This window comes from Palaemon carinicauda, unplaced genomic scaffold (genome assembly GCF_036898095.1).
Source record: "Palaemon carinicauda isolate YSFRI2023 unplaced genomic scaffold, ASM3689809v2 scaffold161, whole genome shotgun sequence".
Lineage (NCBI taxonomy): Eukaryota > Metazoa > Arthropoda > Malacostraca > Decapoda > Palaemonidae > Palaemon > Palaemon carinicauda.
Genome location: NW_027169159.1, coordinates 44,770 through 62,500, shown reverse-complemented (window position 1 = coordinate 62,500; position 17,731 = coordinate 44,770). Strand labels below are relative to the sequence as shown.

General features: G+C 40.4%; 1 protein-coding gene across 1 annotated transcript in view; it reads right to left on the bottom strand.

Moving 5' to 3' along the window:
• The window catches only part of LOC137635700 (zinc finger protein 501-like), a 59,119-nt gene extending 44,092 nt beyond the window's left edge, over positions 1–15,027 (bottom strand). Inside the window, exon 1 of the mRNA XM_068368149.1 lies at positions 14,900–15,027. The gene's annotated coding sequence lies outside the window, so the exon portion shown is untranslated. The remainder of the gene's footprint in view (positions 1–14,899) is intronic.
• Between the last annotated feature and the right edge of the window lie 2,704 nt (positions 15,028–17,731).

The following is a 17,731-nucleotide window of genomic DNA, read 5'->3' as shown; positions in this document are numbered from 1 at the left end:
GGGGAGAAGGATTATCATTGAACAGGTTGTAGTACTTCCTCTGTCTCACTAAAGTTGAAGGCATTAACAAAATAACAAGTTGCTTGCCCTCAGAGAGAGACTGATATATGATCTTTATAATGGACCCTAACACCATCTTAGACCAAAGAAACTTTAGCCTGGTTTTACAGGGTCATGGGGCACTGCAGAACAAATCTAAAATGAGTCCATAAATTTTTCTTATGCAGGACAAGACCTGAATAAAGGAACAGTCTGACTCTTCTTACTCGGTGACACGGGCTTTAGGCCTAGCTGGCAGAGGCAACACACCATCCTAGTTATCTGAGTGCAAATTCAAGGCTTCTCCAACTCCAGACTCACACCCATGGGAGCTGGGTTGGGTCAGGGTTGCCAACCTGTGCCCCAGAAGGAGATTGAGACCTGGAAGGAGCGTCCAGAGTTGCGAACCGTGACAGGGACACCACAGCATTCTGGACTCTCTTCTGTAGAGCTGGGTCATCAAGAATATTCAATACTCATTTCTTTGGAAGAGTTTTCAAATTAATATGCTTTCGAGGTTTTGGGAAGGAGGCTAGAACACTAGCAGCCTCCTTCCAAGAAGCTGACATAGACTCCAAAATTTGCAGAGGCTCATCGGGAGCAACAGCGGGCTCCAGGGGTAGAATGGCTGATGCAGCATAGACTATCTCGACCGGTGAAAGTCGATAATTGTCCGTGAACGATCAAACCCCTGCTTGTTCTCCAGGTGGAGGTGTGACCTTCCCCTGTTATCACAGGTGTTTAATAAAACGAGGTTAGCTATTAGACCCCGAGGAAGCAGGTCATAAGCCACCTTGGGCCTGGGAAAGAGTTGCACCATGTATGTTGAATGTAAACTGTTGCAATTCTTTTACTTCTCAGGTCAAAGCATGAGGGAGGTTAGCTAAGCACCGAGGGGATATGATGAGGAGCAACATAGATCTAGCGACCTAAATTGCAGATGTCACATAGTAACAGGCTACCACCTATCTCCTGGAGGAAGTACCTGATCATCATAGAGACAGGTGTCTTAAAAAGTCACTAATGGAAGTGGGATGAGTAGAGTTGGGCGCGAACCACGGTCGAGTGCACTCATTGTCGATGGACGCCTTTTACGTCCAAACGACACTCCGGCTATTCTTGATCTTACATTCAATATCGCCTATCACCTAAAATGCAAGATAAGTAACGTGTGCCTCTCCTTCTTGCTTGACTTGGATAGAAATTAAGATTGTAATGTTAAGTTAATAAGTGAAATTTGAGACTTGAGATAAATTGTTCTTTTATTGATGGAAGATTAACAGTAACCTGCTTTGCGTCCTTTTTCTCCACGTGTGGCTGTACAAACTGATAAAATGTTCAATAAAAACCTACCACTTGTGAGACATTCATATCATCAAAGTCACCTGAAAATAAACGAGATTCCTAAATCCCAAAATTATTTAAAGGAGGATATTCATTTAGAAGAAGATTTATGTTTATTTTATATAAATTAACTAAGAAAATAAATCCGCTTTACGATGTAAAAGTCGTCTACTTTCCCCTTCTCATTATTTGATCGTGCATGCCACAAAAGTGGTGGCATTAGTGGGATGGAGCAACATAAAAACAAGTGTTTAGAAATAAGCAAAAGACAAAGTGCCACAGCTACCGAAAACAGACTGAAGTAGAAGAGTGAACAATGATAAAATAAGAAAAAGAATAAGCGGAGGGGAATGAGGACACATGGCAAGCACAAGAAAGAAATCTTGGAAGAGGAAAAAAAGCTTAAAATGCAGTGAATGATTACAAAAGAAGATAGGGGACCAATTGATGTCCTTAGAAAGAATTGAAAAAAATTCCTGACGGTGACGTCGAGAACAACAGCCAGGAAAGGTGGCAAATCTGTCACCCACTGAGAACCAGCCAGGAAGAGACACACTAGCGACCTTCCGCAGAGACGAGTGGGCCAGAACAACCAGTGGTTAATGGAAAAACCATGGTGTCAGTATCTTAAGAGGGATGACCCCTTCGTGAGGAAACACTCTCATCTCAGAGAGTATAACACGGCAATGTCCCTGCGGGAAAAGGAGACAATATGCCCATGATTGTCGACATGTTTGGTTTCCGTCGTGGAAGCAGCAGCATCAAGACTCGCCATTCAAGAGGGGGGGGGGGGGCTGGACCCTTCGATGGGGCCCTTTCAGTGGATCACCAGAAGCAGTTTGGGTGCCAGCAAATGCCCTAGCAATGGAGAACCTTGTCGTCACATCAGCAGCTGTGGGCGCGCTGACAGACAGCGCGCCCATGAAGGCCAAGGACAACAGCAAAAATTGGAAAAAGTCCTAGACAGCAACAGTAGAAATAGGGCTTAAGGCAAGAACAACTATCTGTTTTTCGCCTTTCTTCTACACATGTAATCCTATCCTATGAACGTAATTCTTCATGTACATGATATTTATATGTCACGAATCAGACTCTCATTCTGCCTCAAGAGTCAAAGTTTTCACAAAGAATAACATCTTCCACACTCACAGCCCTATGTTTAACAAACTCCATTACAACATCTTAACGTCTCGACTAACTACATATCTTTCTCCAATACGGGTCATTGAGTACTTAACATTCTTCACACTCAAACTAATCTTGAAACATTCAACATTACTACACGATTTAAATCTAAAACATCAGAGAGAGAAATAGTTAGCAAGTGCACAGGATCATCGTCAGAGCATTCATATGATAGATGAAAAAGAGAGAGTGAACAAATGTGTCATGTTGAGTTAGAAAGAGAAGGATAGAAAGAGAGAGGTTGCCAAATTAGGGAGAGAGAGAGTCGAGAGGGAGAGAGAGATGATTAACTTGTGCGTCAGATAATGTCAAGAGATCTGTGAGATAATTTTGTGGAAAGTTAGGTAATGAAGTCTTAATTATTTTTAGCCAACAACAAAATTTCAGTTAGGATGCCCCAGTCTTCATTAGATCACAGTAACAGATCGGATAGTTTTATTCCTTAAACATTTTTGGAAAGTGAAAATTTTTTTCTTTATTTTGGGATTAGTTGAAGAAATTTTACTTAGTGAACAGCTGTGACTTTGGTAACAGAACAGATTAGGAGAGATGTGATTATTCTAGAAGAGAGAGAGAGAGAGAGAGAGAGAGAGAGAGAGAGAGAGAGAGAGAGAGAGAGAGAGAGAGAGAGAGAGAGAGAGAGAGAGAGAGAGAGAGAGAGTTGCCCTTTAGAGTTTTTTTGTCACACAAATGTTAATTCACTTGGTTTGGGATCTAATTGATTTGATGTCACTTGCTGGAGGTTATAAAGTACGGATTAAAACAAGGGAATCATTAACATTAATGTTGCAGTTATTACGAGTTATTCTTGGTCTGTTTGTCACGTTGACAGTCATGATTGGACTGGCATGGATGCTTTCGTGTTGTAGGATTCCTGCCTGTCCCCACGTAATGAAGGGAGAGGAGGTCAGAACCGCTATATTAGGTAGGCCTCCACCAGTAGATGACTTGATGAGTTCCTGCCGAAGTGTCTCGAGTGAAGGGATAAGGGTCCATGACTTGAGGAGTTTTCGCAGAAGTGTTCCAAATGGAGGAACAGCTCGAGTACCTGCAAAAGTGTTCTGAATGGAGGAACAGCTTGAGTACCTGCGGAAGTGTCCTGAATAGAGGAATAGCTCGAGTATCTGCAGAAGTGTTCCGAATGGAGGAACAGCTCAAGTACCTGCAGAAGTGTTCCGAATGAAGGCACAACTCGAGTACCTGCAGAAGTGTTCCGAATGAAGGCACAACTCGAGTACCTGCAGAAGTGTTCCGAATAGAGGAACAGCTCGAGTATCTGCAGAAGTGTTCCGAATGGAGGACCAGCTTGAGCATCTACTGAAGCGTTCCAAATGGAGGAACAGCTCGAGTACCTTCAGAAGTGTTCTGAATGGAGGCACAGCTTGAGTACCTGCAGAAGTGATCCGAATGGAGGAACAGACGGGGCCCCAGGGATACCTAGGAGGATGGGTATTACCGATGTGCTTTGCTTGATGATGTATCTTCTTGATGTTGATGCTTTTGCTGATATTTTAGGTGAAGTTATCATTATTTAGTCATGATTAAGATGGTCCCAATGATACCCCAGTACTACCCAAGTGTGAAGAATTTTTCTTCACTCTTCTTTCATTCGTATTTTAGGCTCTTTCCTAATATTGTAGCGACCCCTTAAACATTCTCTCCTACATTAAGTTTTCTTTACCGACATATCGGGTAACTATTCAAAATCAAATAAACCTGTTGACAATAGCGTACGCCATATTCTTGACGTCACAGCTTAGATACGCACAGCAAAAGCCTTAGTGGGTGTAAGGTGGTTCTTTCCTCAAACTAGGTGGGTCGAGATAAATTATTTAACTGGTTTTGAATATAATTTTAATACTGCTGACTTGAATGCAGCTTTTATTTCTCAGTATCAATTGAGGTTTGTTAATTTTCTAAGACTTTTGCCCATTGCACCAGCCCATTGCTTATTTTTCATATCAGCTATTAATTTTTTAGCAAGTCAGAATAGGTAGAATTATTGTATGTATACTCCCTTAGAGCAGCAAGATTTCTCTAAGTATTTTGTGCAAAATCCTGCCTCGTATGCATTCCTTACAACAATATATTGCCCTGTCCTAGAGTCCTGATATGTCACCTCCACTGGGTTACTCACGCACCAAGACGCTCACCTGTTTGAAAGGTGAAGAGAGGTGAACCTACACGACCCTAGCGTCGCCTCATTCATTTGGAAGCTATTGTTGTAACCGGCTGATCGACCTGGTCAGTGAATCTCTGCACCTCTGGCTCACCCCCCCTTCCAAAACTCAACTCACACAGGGACCTAGATAGGGTAGGAGACGAGCCAGGGAGACTCTTATCTACCATAAGCGAGGATTCCAGAGGTGGGCCAGTCAAGTGCGCAACTGTGAAACTATTCGGTCAACAGCCATTTGAGGACAAGGGCTAGGTAGCTTCTGTAAGGAGCGCAGGTAAAAATATGTGGCCACTTAAGTTTTTCTCCCATTTTTAGCTTAGATGGCTTTTTTCTTAACTGACTGTTACATATTTCGGGTTATGAGCGGTGGGATTGTGTGTACAGTTTTTATATTTTTTTGCTTTCGAGACTAGCATAGTCTCTGGGTCATATGGGCCATGTGTCCGACCCAAGTTCAATTATTGACCATTACAGAAGACCACGTGTCTAAGCAACCATTTTTTATTATTTTGAATTTCTTTTTATTACATCACATTTTGTTTTGATACTTTTACCTTTCGTTCAGATATCCATTTCTTTTAATGTAAATTTGTATAATAAATACAGATAGGGTTAATTAAACCTCGTCGTATTTCTATTCCTCCATTTATTTGATTATGTCTATGAATATTTAATCTCAGGACAGTATACTCAATATTTTGAAAGGAGTAACTTAAATTAAGTGTGTTAGTGAGTGACAGTATTTAATCTATCTGCTTCGAAGGTAAAGATCCATATCTTTAACTTTTACTTTACTTTACATCACTACTTCCATTTTTTGTCTCAATAATTACTTAACGTAAGATCCTTGTCCAGCAGCTCACTGGGGTCCCTAGGACGGAGCCGAAACAGAACCTAAGAATGTAGATGACCTTAGACCTGACAAAGCTAGAGTAGGCCATCAAATTACCTTTATTTCACGTGTAGAGTTTCTAGGCCTCTGGACAGAGTACAATTTCCTTTTTTTTTGCATTTAAGAGTGATGGTTAGTGAACTATGTCAGTAAAGTTATTAACAGGATGTTTGTACCCTGAGGGATAGTGCTCCTTATCCTACCCTGTTGATCGTTTAGAAACTGACATAGGTAGACTTTCCTGTAGCAACAAGTTCCCATTCAACACTTGAAAAAACTCCACACGAGTGGTCCTTCGAACCAGATCATTTACCTTTGGCTTATGAAGCATTAACATATTTAATCAGCTTCATTAAGCATACAGTACTTCGCAATATCACTTGAATCCACCCACACAAGCCAGTTTGTCGAATGCGTAAAGCTCAGACTTTAATTGGGAAGAGAGATTTATAGTCATTATGATCTTTTTGTATCGACCATGAGTTTAAGTAAAGAGCTACGTAACCAGGTTAATTTGTTGCTTGAATGTTCTCTACAATTTGTTATAGGAACTTTGCTTTGTCTCGAATCCGTTCACCCATGTGCTGTGGCGGGTTCCACTTAAAACTAGAAAGTTCTAAACTCCTTGAACTAAGGTTTTGTGTGTTGTTCAGACGCCCGTGTTTATTGCTTAACAAGAGCACTGGTGTACTCGTTCTGTCAACTAATTTTGCTATTTCAACATCTAATTTGTAACATTTTGTACCTTGGGCTACCTTCCTTTGTGTTGTTTACCTTCCCTAACTTTTCTAACTAACGTTCCCCTTATACCTAGCACGTGTCCTTGTCCTACAGAGCAAATTGGCACACCGTAAGTTTAAGTTTTCTCACAAGTAGCTTAGAAACTTAATTTCACAAAGTCCGTTTCATTCCAAGTGTTTGTTCCGAGATGACGGATCTTGTTTACAACCCAAACTAAAGGGTGCGTAATTGTTGTTTACCGTACATAACTTATTGCGCGTGGCTCTATTAATTAACTATGTAGTTTCATTTGTAACTTCATTGTTTAACCCTTACAAGAGTGACATCGATTTAAGCTTTATCCTCTGTGTGAGGAGATTTTGTGTTTGTCCTCTGTGCGAGGAGATTTAACTCCATCCCTGTAGGTGGAAAATTAGTGTCATCTACATAAGGAAACTGTCTAGTCTCAACAAGAGGCAACGTTTGTCCTCTGTGTGAGGAGATTTTTTGTTACCTCCGCACCAGGGAATATATCGATCTTTGTCCGTTTTATACGTGTAGATTCATTTGTTCTTTTCATAAGATTTTTTAGTTTTGTCCTTCAGCGAGGAGATTTTGTTTTACCTCCACGTGAGGGAAATTTCATTTTTTGTTTAGCCTCTACAAGAGTGCACTTTAACAATTAAGTTGTTGCCTCGTGCCCCTATTTACCTTTAGAATAGTTCAGTGGTTGCCTCAGTACGCCCGCAATTGTGAAACCGTCACAACAACAGTGAGCCTCGACCTGTTATTTTAACTTTTAACTTTAATCTTTTGCATTCATAAGCCTGTGCGCTTTCCAACATGTTTTACTTCTCATAAGTAATTTAAATCAGCCAGTTAACGCCGCGCGCGTATGTAATTCCTTTTAGTAAAGTTTTTGTCAAGTGACCGTGTATCGTCTGCTTTGTTGGGCACGGTCAGTTTGAATTTCAAAGTAATTTTGTTATTTACATTTTATGTCGTCATTTAACCATTTTCCTCTCATCATGATAATATTTGATTATCTCGATTGTAACTCTTGTAAAGTTTTGTGGTCATGTACATTTGAAAATTCAGATTTACCCAATGTTTTGATTGAGTGAATCTATTCATCACAGGTGGTCAACCCAAGATGGCGGACTTCACTTGTAACGTAAACATCCCTCCGCCGCCTAAGGCGGAAATGCTCAGCCCAAAGGAGATTAATGCTCGGCTTAAAGAACTGGAGTTAGCATTCAGCTTTGTTTGCGAGTTTGTGAGGACACAGACTTAGCACTTCAGTAGATTTTCCTAACATGGATCCTGAAGCCATGGGTCATTTTAAAACTGAAGTTTGTAAAGTAAGAGATGAACTTTGTAATTACAAGAATTTTTGGAGACGTCATTACGACCATCCCACTGTTAAAGTTAACTATTCTGTGCTTGCTGCCTGCTCAAGTAAAATTGAAATTGCTTTTAATAGCTTGATGGCTCATCCCAATCTAACCATTAAACCTAACCAGTTTTGTTCTTCTTCGAGGGCGACACCTTCAGTGACACGTTCCTTTATAAATGCCATTAGCAGTCCCTTAGTTGATACTTCTAGTGCCTCGGCAGTCAAGCACAATGTTCATAATTTTGCATCAGTTGCCCCACCTGTTCAATCGTCACATTTCAATACTATGTTACCAGCGCGGCATACGATTAGTAAATTTGTATCAGTCTCTCCTGCTCCGTTCTCATTTCCAATCCTTATGCTAGCGTTTGATCGACCTCAAACCCCTTTTGGCTGTAGCGCCCGTGAAAGTGCGTCCCGGAAAAAACACCATTCATTGTCTCACCATCGACCCCAATAGTGGTAGCGCAAATACCACCCAACCTGACCGTGTGGGTGAAGGCCAGAAGAGGCCTGTACTGGTAAATTCACTCATTAAGCTCGTACCATCCCACGGACCAGTGCTCACGTTGCCTGATTGTCCTATCCTTAAGCCCGTCCTTTCCACTCTAACCCATGTCGACGCTCAAACATCCATGTCAGAATTTGAAACCTGCTCTCAGAACGAGCCGCGTGATCACAACCTTAAGACTTCAGCAGTCAGAAAGGAATCTTTTACACTGACGGCGGATTTAGCGGTCGTCACACATGTAGATCTAGCACCGGAGCTTAGAGCTTGTTTACGATTAGCCTTGTTTTAGGATCACGATACCATGAGTGTCATTTATAATTTCTATTCAATTTCATATGGCACCACTTTAAACTTTTATCATTTTGGCCAAGTCATACAGCAGCATTTTCCAGGTTAATCCCTTGCTTTAACTTCAAAGCGTGAGTTTAATTTTTGCTTTGACAATTTGTCATGTTACTACAATCCCCCTACCATCCTTCAGCTCGTGCTGAATATCACTTGTACGTTTAATGCATCACTTTCCATCGTTTCCCTTCAAGACGCCATCAAAGACTTTCCCAATCAAAATTGCGATGTCCCAATGGACCTAGTTTGTCTCGGTTTGTCATTCAAACTAGAGACAAATAATTTTCCACCCTTTAATGCAGAGAAGGAATTAGCTTTTCTACCTTTCTCACTTGTCGAATGCAAAATATTCATCACGCCAGTCACTTTATTTGTAAAAATGTTTCATCTAAAACGTTGGATGTCAGACCGGAACTGGGATTCACCCTCCTAATTTTTAATTTGTCATTGGCCAGACTTGTTGCTGAACTCGACTGTTATTGGCTCACGTTTTGCTTGCTCTACCCTTACCCCTTGGGTGGGAAGAATCGTGTACTTTTAATCATTTGATTACCATTGCATCATACGGTTAAAGTTAACACTGATCATTTACTTAGCTTAACGCTTCCATGAAGCATTGCTTGCTGGTTCAATATTCCCCACATTCACATTCATGCCTAAATTTAACTCGATTGATTTTAATTAATGCCAGCAGAGTTTTGTTAACTTTAAACAGACGTCGATGTGAAGGACGACTTCACACACTTGTTCATCCAGTAGGTTTATCTCGCGTGTACTAACAAGTAGTTGAATCACATTTTCTGGAACTAACCCCTCTCCCTTTTTTCCTCCCTTTATCCCCAAGGTGTGAAGAATTTTTCTTCACTCTTCTTCTTTCATTTGTATTTTAGGCTCTCTCCTAATACTGTAGCTACCCCTTAAACGTTCTCTCTTACATCGTTTTCTTTACAGTAAAATCAGGAAAAATATTTTAGATCAAATAAACCTGTTAACAATAGCCTACACCATGTTCGTGACGTCACAGCAAAAGCCTTAGCGGGCGTAAGGTGGTTCTGTCCTCAAACTATGTGGGACGAGATAAATTATTTAACTGGTTTTCAATATAATTTTAATACTGCTGACTTGAATGCAGCTTTTATTTCTCTGTACCAATTAAGTTTTGTTAATTCTAAGATGTTTGCCCATTGCTTATTTCTTATATCAGCTATTAATTTTTTAGCAAGCCAGAACAGGTAGAATTATTATATGTATACTCCCTTAGAGCAGCAAGATTTCTCTAAGTATTTTGTGCAAAATCCTGCCTCCTATGCAGTCCTTACAACAATATATTGCCCTGTCCTAAAGTCCCGATATGGCACCTCCACTGGATTACTCACGCACCACAATGCTCACCTGTTTGAAAGGTGAAGAGGTTAACCTACACGTCCCTAGCGTCGCCCCATTAGTTCGGAAGCAATTGTTGTGACCGGCTGATCGACCTGGTCAGTGAATCTCTGCATTTCCGGCTCAAACCCCACCCCATTCCCAAAATTAGACTCGCAGCTGGAGACAGGGTAGGAGACAAGCCAGGGAGACGCTATCTACCACAAGCGAGGATTCCAGGGGTGGGCCAGTTAAGGGCGCAACTGTGAAACTATTCGGTCAACAGCCATTTGAGGACAAGGTCTAGCTTCTGTAAGGAGTGGAGGTAAAAATACGGGGCCACTTAGTTTTTCCCAATTTTTAGATTAGATTAATTTTTTCTTAATTTAGGTTTAACTGGCTGTTACATATTTCGGGTTGTGTACAGTGGGATTGTGTGTACAGTTTTTATATATTTTTGCTTTCGAGACTAGCACAGTCTCAGGGTCACATGAGCCATTTTTTCTTAATTTAGGTTTAACTGGCGGTTACATATTTCGGGTTGTGTACGGTGGGATTGTGTGTACAGTTTTTATATATATATTTTTGCTTTCGAGACTAGCACAGTCTCAGGGTCACATGAGCCATTTTTTATTATTTTGAATTTCTTTTCATTACATCACATTTTGTTTTGATACTTTTACCTTTTGTTCAGATGTCCATTTTCTTTAATGAAAATTTGTATAACAAATCAAGACTAGGTTAATCAAATCTCGTCGTATTTCTACTCCACCATTTATTTGATTATGTCTATGAATATTTAATCTCAGGACAGTATACCCGATATTTTGAAAGGAGTAAATAACTTAAATTAAGTGTTAGCGAGTGACAGTATTTAATCCATCTGCTTCAAAGGTAAAGATCCATATCTTTAACTTTTATTTTACTTTACATCACTGCTCTCATTTGTTGTTTTGTCTCAATAATTACTCAACGTAAGATTCCTGTCCAGCATTTCACTGGGGTCCCTAGGGCGGAGCCGAAAGAGAGTCTAAGAGTGTAGTTGACATTGGACCTGGCAAAGCTAGAGTAGGCCCTCAAATTACCTTTATTTCACGTGTGGAGTTTCTAGGCCTCTGGGCAGAGTATAATTTCCTTTTTTTTGCATTTAAGAGTGATGGTTAGTGAACTACGTCAGTAAAGTTATTAACAGGGTTTTTGTGCCCTGAGCAATAGTGCTCTTTATCCTACCCTGATGGTCATTTAGGAACTGACGTAGGGAGCCTTTCCTGGAGCAACAAGCTCCCACTTAACACTTGAAAAATCTCCACACCAAGTATGTGTAGAGACTGGGTATTCGCGATTTGTGCATATGTATTAATATTACTTTATTGATTTTCCTCGGAAGTATTTTTGAAGTTTTTCAATAACTATTTTTAAAAATTCAATTGGGGGATTTTTTTTCTAATTTTTTTTTTGTGAACTATCGAATGATTTTGTAATGTATTTGTGTTTACCAGTACTATATCTTAGATCTTTTTTAGACTCGGAGTTCGATGCCTAAGCCAGACTGTAACATAAAAGAACAATGACTGTTTTTTGTTACGTTGACTGCATTCACTAATGGTATGTAAGGTTTGAACAAGTTAAGTATTTTAGGAGAGACGATTTTGTTCTGTTGTGTAATTTGTAGTTGATATTTTGCAGTCTTAGGGTTAGTTTGTGATATGCGATGAAATATGTACTCAATAATGGGAATTTTATTTTTGACTATACGTGCTTGATGATGCCTGATAACCAATTTATATTAACTTTGATATGTGTTGATTATTACATAAGAGTTTTGCTCAGAGTCCTGTTCACCCCAGCATGACTTATGTTCAGTCAGGTTGTGTTTTTTTTTTCTTGAAAATTAGAGGCATTTTCTTTATCTTAAAGAAACATTAAAATATACACTCGGGATAATCTAGAATTTCGAAGGTGGGTATTTTGTCATGGATGTTTGATAAAAAGGAGTTAGCCATTAGACCACAAGGAAGCAGGTCACAAGCAACCTCGACCTGGGGAAGAGTTGTACCATGCATGTTGAATGTAAACTGCTGCTATTCTTTTACTTCCAAGGTCGAAGCATGAGAGAGATTGGATACACACAGGGGGATTTGATGTGGGGCAACCTAGTAACAGGCTACCACCTATCTCCTGAAGGCAGCACCTGATCCCCATAGAGACAGGTGCCTTAAAAACCCACCCTTGGAAGTAGGGGATGACAGTTGGGTGGGATCTATGTTCGGCGCTGAGTGACCATTACGCCCAAACAACACTCCTGCTATTCTCAATCTTAAATTCATTATTGCCTAGCACCTATAATGCTTGACTTGGATAGAAATTAAGATTGTAATGATCAGTTAATAAGTTAAATTTGAGACATAGATAATTTGTTCTTTTATTGATGGAAGAAAATTAATATTAACTTGCTCTGTGTCCTGAAAAATTTATAAAATGTTCAATAATTACCTACCACTTGTGAGATATTCATATCATCAGTCACTTGAAAGTAAACGAGAGATTCCTAGATCACGTAATTATGTAATTGAAGACATTCATTTAGAAAGAGATTTATGCTCATTTAATGTCAATTAACTTAGAAAATTAATCTGCTTTACAATGAAAAAGTCGTCTACTTACCACGCTTCTCATTACTTGATTGTGCATGTCCCGAAAGTGGTCCCACACTGTCTCCTTAATTTGGATAGAACCCAATTTCTCCTAAAAGGAATCAGGCTTAGGATGGGCACCTTGAGTTCAGGTATTATTAATACCTTGACATGTGACCAGTCAGCAATGAAACTGCAGGACTGGAGGAAGAGTTGGAGCGCAAACGGTGGTAGTCATGCTCCTACACCTTCTATTCAAAGGGGCACTGAAGCTCCCTGGAGATCCTGAAACTGTTAGAGAGGTAGCTATGGGTCCTAGAAATTTTTCTGGTACTTGAAACGTCCTGGGACAAGTCGTAGCCTGCATGTGGGCGTTGGTGAGTTCTTGGACCCATGGTATGACCCTTGAGAATGAGGGACAGCAAGAAGAGCTTGTGATATTTGCTCAGGCTCTGGTTGCAAAACCACACTTCTTTTGGCAAACAAATAGCTGATCACCCTCACTGCCATAAAGGAGCACATAAAAGTGGAAAGGAACTTATCATAATCAGTGGCAGTAACATTACGCAACGTTTTGCAAGGGCCAACCAGACGGGTGCCTCGTCTGCCACTAAATCATGATCTGTTTGGAATAAGTCTAGCTACATGAGCAGTTGTGCAAACACTCCCAAGAACTCTTGCAGATGGTTTGCTAGTCATCTGTACTTTGCAAGAGTCCAGGTGATGATACATGTGCATTGATAATGGCAAGCAAGATAAGATTGGTTGGCTGGGAAAGTTTGTTGCTGCCACAAACGGTCTCCAAACCAAACCGACGCTACTCCCAGAGTAGTAGACGCTTGAACCACAAGTCGAGAGGGTAGCGTCATCCTGAGACTCATAGAGACTCATGATTTCCGGAGGGCATTGTGGAAAGTGCCTTCAACTCTAGCTGTCAGTAACCAGAATGCTCCAAAGAGGTAGTGTGAGGTACTGACGAGCCATGCACCCTCTTAGGAGGCACTTGTGAAGGGACCACTAATTAGAAGACCTTTTGCATTGGCGAGAGCGTCTTCCACCCTTGAAGGCTTGAACTTTGCGAGGAACCTTGGGCCGAGGGAATTCAGTGCGTGCACTCACCAAGAGGGTTGAGTGCTAGGGTGGAACTCCGAAGAGAACTGACCTGCAATTCTTTAAGTGGATGAGGAATAGCTGAGGGATTACCCACTGGAAGAGACTCCCTCAAGCAGCTCAGTGAAGGAGGTCAGGACCAACCACTGAGTATGCAGCAGTGGCTCCTGTCGTGCCCTAATTTTCAACACCTCTAACAGCCGTTCCTTAGTAGGGTAACCTAAAACCCCCAGGGGGAAGCAGCAAGTCTTCCAGACACAAAGGTTGTTCGGGGGCAAATGATCATCACTCTTATCTGATCAATTTCCCGAAGAAGGTGAACGGGAAGAGGAAAGTGGGAGAGTATGAATCTTTGGAGAGGGAAGTCGGTATTTATTTGATTTCTAGGATAAACTAGAAGGTGAAGAATTTCAGATTTCTTCCTGTCTTCCGTACTGCTCCCACTGGGAGGGTAACCACTCTCGCCCCTTGGCACAAGAAGCCTACGTGCTGGAGTGTTGTCTACATGAAGAACAAAGTTGGTGAGGATCCGTCTCCATCACTGATAAAGGTACCGCAAGGGCGGCATGATACGCCAGGGCAAACTGCATGTTAGCAGTCCTCAATAACCAAGCACTCCTGAGATGAAAAGGGAATTTTAAAGTTATCATAGCCAATTAATAGGAATAACTAGAAGAGAGACAAGATGTCTGCACTCAACTGTAGCCAAATTAAATGTGAAGAGTAGTAAATTGGCGAGCATGTCAGTGGAGTAGTTAGTCTAATCCCCGCTAACTAATGCAGATTCCTTGACACCATGCGCAAAAGTTTTTATGCCTAAATCAGCTCAATGCTGAAACTTACATCCAAAGTAAAAAATTAAGTTTTGTATTAGTGAAGGAACATCTGGTGTTAATAAACAGTACACTGATTAGTGATGTCAAGACTAACAAAGGGGTTTTCAAATTTAAGAACAAAAAGGACAACTGAACAATAACACATTAACACCAAGGTAGTTTCCAGCGACCCCCAGGATGAAGAAATCTTGCAAGAAGAGAAATGGGCAATTTTTATTTTAGGGTAGGCGTAGACAATTAAAAAGCTTTGAGATAGAATCAATATAAACATCAGGTGAATACAGTAAAATTATAATAACTTCTATCATTTTAATTCTGTTTATTTCGCCTACAGTATCTATACAAACCTGAGAACGTCTCCAGCAGTAACCACCATCGATTCATTAATGAGGTACATAGTGCATTGAGTGCGTACGCACGGTAGTCCCACCCTTTTTCCTGTCAAACACTTCCCTTTTGATCTTCGACTTGGAGCTGAAAGAGGCAATTGAGGTGGTAAATGACTCAGGATTGCATATGATAAAGTTGGAAGTAATTTGTATTTTTCCTAACCATATAAACCTGAGTTCTTTACTATGGATAGATTAATCTTTCTTAGCTGGAAAAAAAGCCATAAACCTTTTATGAGAGGTTAGGGCTCGTTTCCCAGCTAAGCCGGAACAATATATTCATAGTAAAGAGTGAATAGTTTGTATTTGTGTAGGAACAACTAAGTTTGGAAGCCATATAAATTTTAAAAGTAACCTGTATTTTTTAAAACTAATATTGTAATTTAACGAGCTAGGCTGATTCTTGGCACTATCTTTTTCACTTGTACATGCAAAAAGTTCCCATAAGACCCTAACAGGATCATCTTTCTGGATTTGGGCGGCTTTTCCATCTTCTTCTGGGCAGAATGAATAGCATCAGAAGGGTCAGCAGTCAGGGATGCGGTCAAAGAAGAAGAAGAAGAAGAAAAAAAAAAAAAAAAAAAAAAAGAGATGGAAGTCAGGAGAGGCATGCACACTTTTTCTTACCCTTTTCCTACACCCAAGACACAAACTTTGCATTGCCAGGGGCTCTAGAAGCTACGACAGCACAAATCTTCTATGCATTCTTCTCTATGTAGGTCCCGATACTCTCATTCATATCAAAAAGTTTTCCAATGGCAGAGTATTTCATCCTTTCTTTACACCTAACACTTTTACCTTTTCTTCAAGGGTCATGACCTTCCGCTGCCAGACCTTTCGAAAGTAAAAGCAGCTCTCTTGGAAACCATGATCTTGAAACAAGGGCAAGGCACGGCAAGGTAAAATTCAGGCAAAATATGCTGAGAGATGTACACGCGAGGACACACAAAGCAAGAGTGAGGCCAAGTCAGGGAGAGATAAGTATCTGTGCTGGGAGGAGAGGGAAGTGGTGCTAAGCAAGCCCGGTGCAAAAGAGCACGGGCTGATTGAAATCGTCGCACCACGAGAGTACTACTCGCAAATCTGTGAATCTGATATTTTATCTAATAAGTTATCCTGTTCTTTTTGTTGCAAACGAATGAAATCGCGAAGAAAGAACCCGCATAAAGCAAGGGCGTACTCTACTACAAATTTCATAAATTTTGTATTTTCCTAGCTATACAAATCTGTCTTTTACGTGGGTTACATCTAGTTTTTTTATGACCAGACAATTAAAAAGAAATCAGTAGATTACGTCATGCTGTGTTGCTGGCCAACTGATTCACATGACCCTCTACACTTGTATTAACCTCTTACTCACAACACATTTCTGGTAGAAAACTTGAAGGGCAGTTGAGACGGAACTTTTGGTAAATGACTCAGGTTTGTAGGAAAAATGCAATTCATATAAAATTTTCAGTTTATTCATACGCTGATACAAACTTCCGATTCATTTATCAGGGGAGTCTTCCTTAGGTGGGAGGAAGTCTCAGTGAAGGTAGGAGGTCTGTCCTTCGCTACTCAAAATGCAATTACTATAGTAATAGCAAGACATCAAAGTGAATTATTTGTGAACAGCGTAGCCGGCTCATAGGAGGTAGGGCCTTCTCTTCCATTTTATGGAGCTTTGTCAGGGTGAAATGATATGAAAATCAAGTGTTTTATATTATTAATATATTCAATATATCAGATAATACACTAAACGAAAACAAGATATTCTTATTTACATAGGGTGATTTCAAGTGAGGGCTTCACGTTTGATGAAGATCACCATCTGCTTTTATATTCATTATATAGCCTTATAGCAGAGGATAACCAACGCCTGGGATAAGAGCAGTTACTTGCCCCATAAGAACTTAAAGTTAGATTATTTGTTGTACAGCAAAAATAGGGCCTATAAAAAGGTGTCTAAGGACCTGTGTGTGCAATCTTTAAGGTTGTAGTTCATAAAGGTGGTGTGTCTCTTCCAAACGCCTGCTTTAAGAACTTGCGGTACCGAGTGGTTTTTACGGGACGCTAAGGTTGCTGCCAGCCCACGTATATCATGTGTTTCAGAGGGGCTCCTTGGAGAAGATTCCCCTGAGGATTTATAAGCTCTCATGATAGTTTCTCACAATAACAAAAAATAGTTTCTGGATTCTTTTTTTTTTTTTTTTTTTTTGAGCAACCAGTGTTCACAAAAAAAAATGGAGATATGCCCAAGACATTGTGTTCTCTTCAAATATTTATGTACAGCTCTTACAGGACAGAGTAGCATGTCATCCAGACCATCAGTTACCTCTTTTCTCAAATCAGATATCATTATCAACCAGATTTTGGGTTTTGGTAACCAATTTAGGAACACGGAACAGAGATAGTTCTCTCCACCCTCTGGAATGTGATACAAGAGGAGATACACCATTTAATTTTCTCACTCCCATGGATGAAGCTAAGGCAAGGAGGAAGACTGTCTTTAAGGTAATGTTTCTGTCTAAGGCTTTATGCATAGGTTTGTACTGGGCTATTTTACAGGCCTGTAGGACTTTAGTAACATCACAAGAGGGCAAGACTGCTCAAAATGTCTCATTATTGCAGAGAGTTCCAAAGAGTCGGAGGGATCCAGTCCTTTCAGTTTGGATACTTTTCTCAATGATGAGCCGTAGTATTTAACCCCAAGGACTGAAAGGGCCTTCTTGTTTCTTAGGAACACTAAAAAGTCTGTAATCAGGGGAATAGTGGCTTTGAGTGGGGCAATATTCTTACTACGGACTA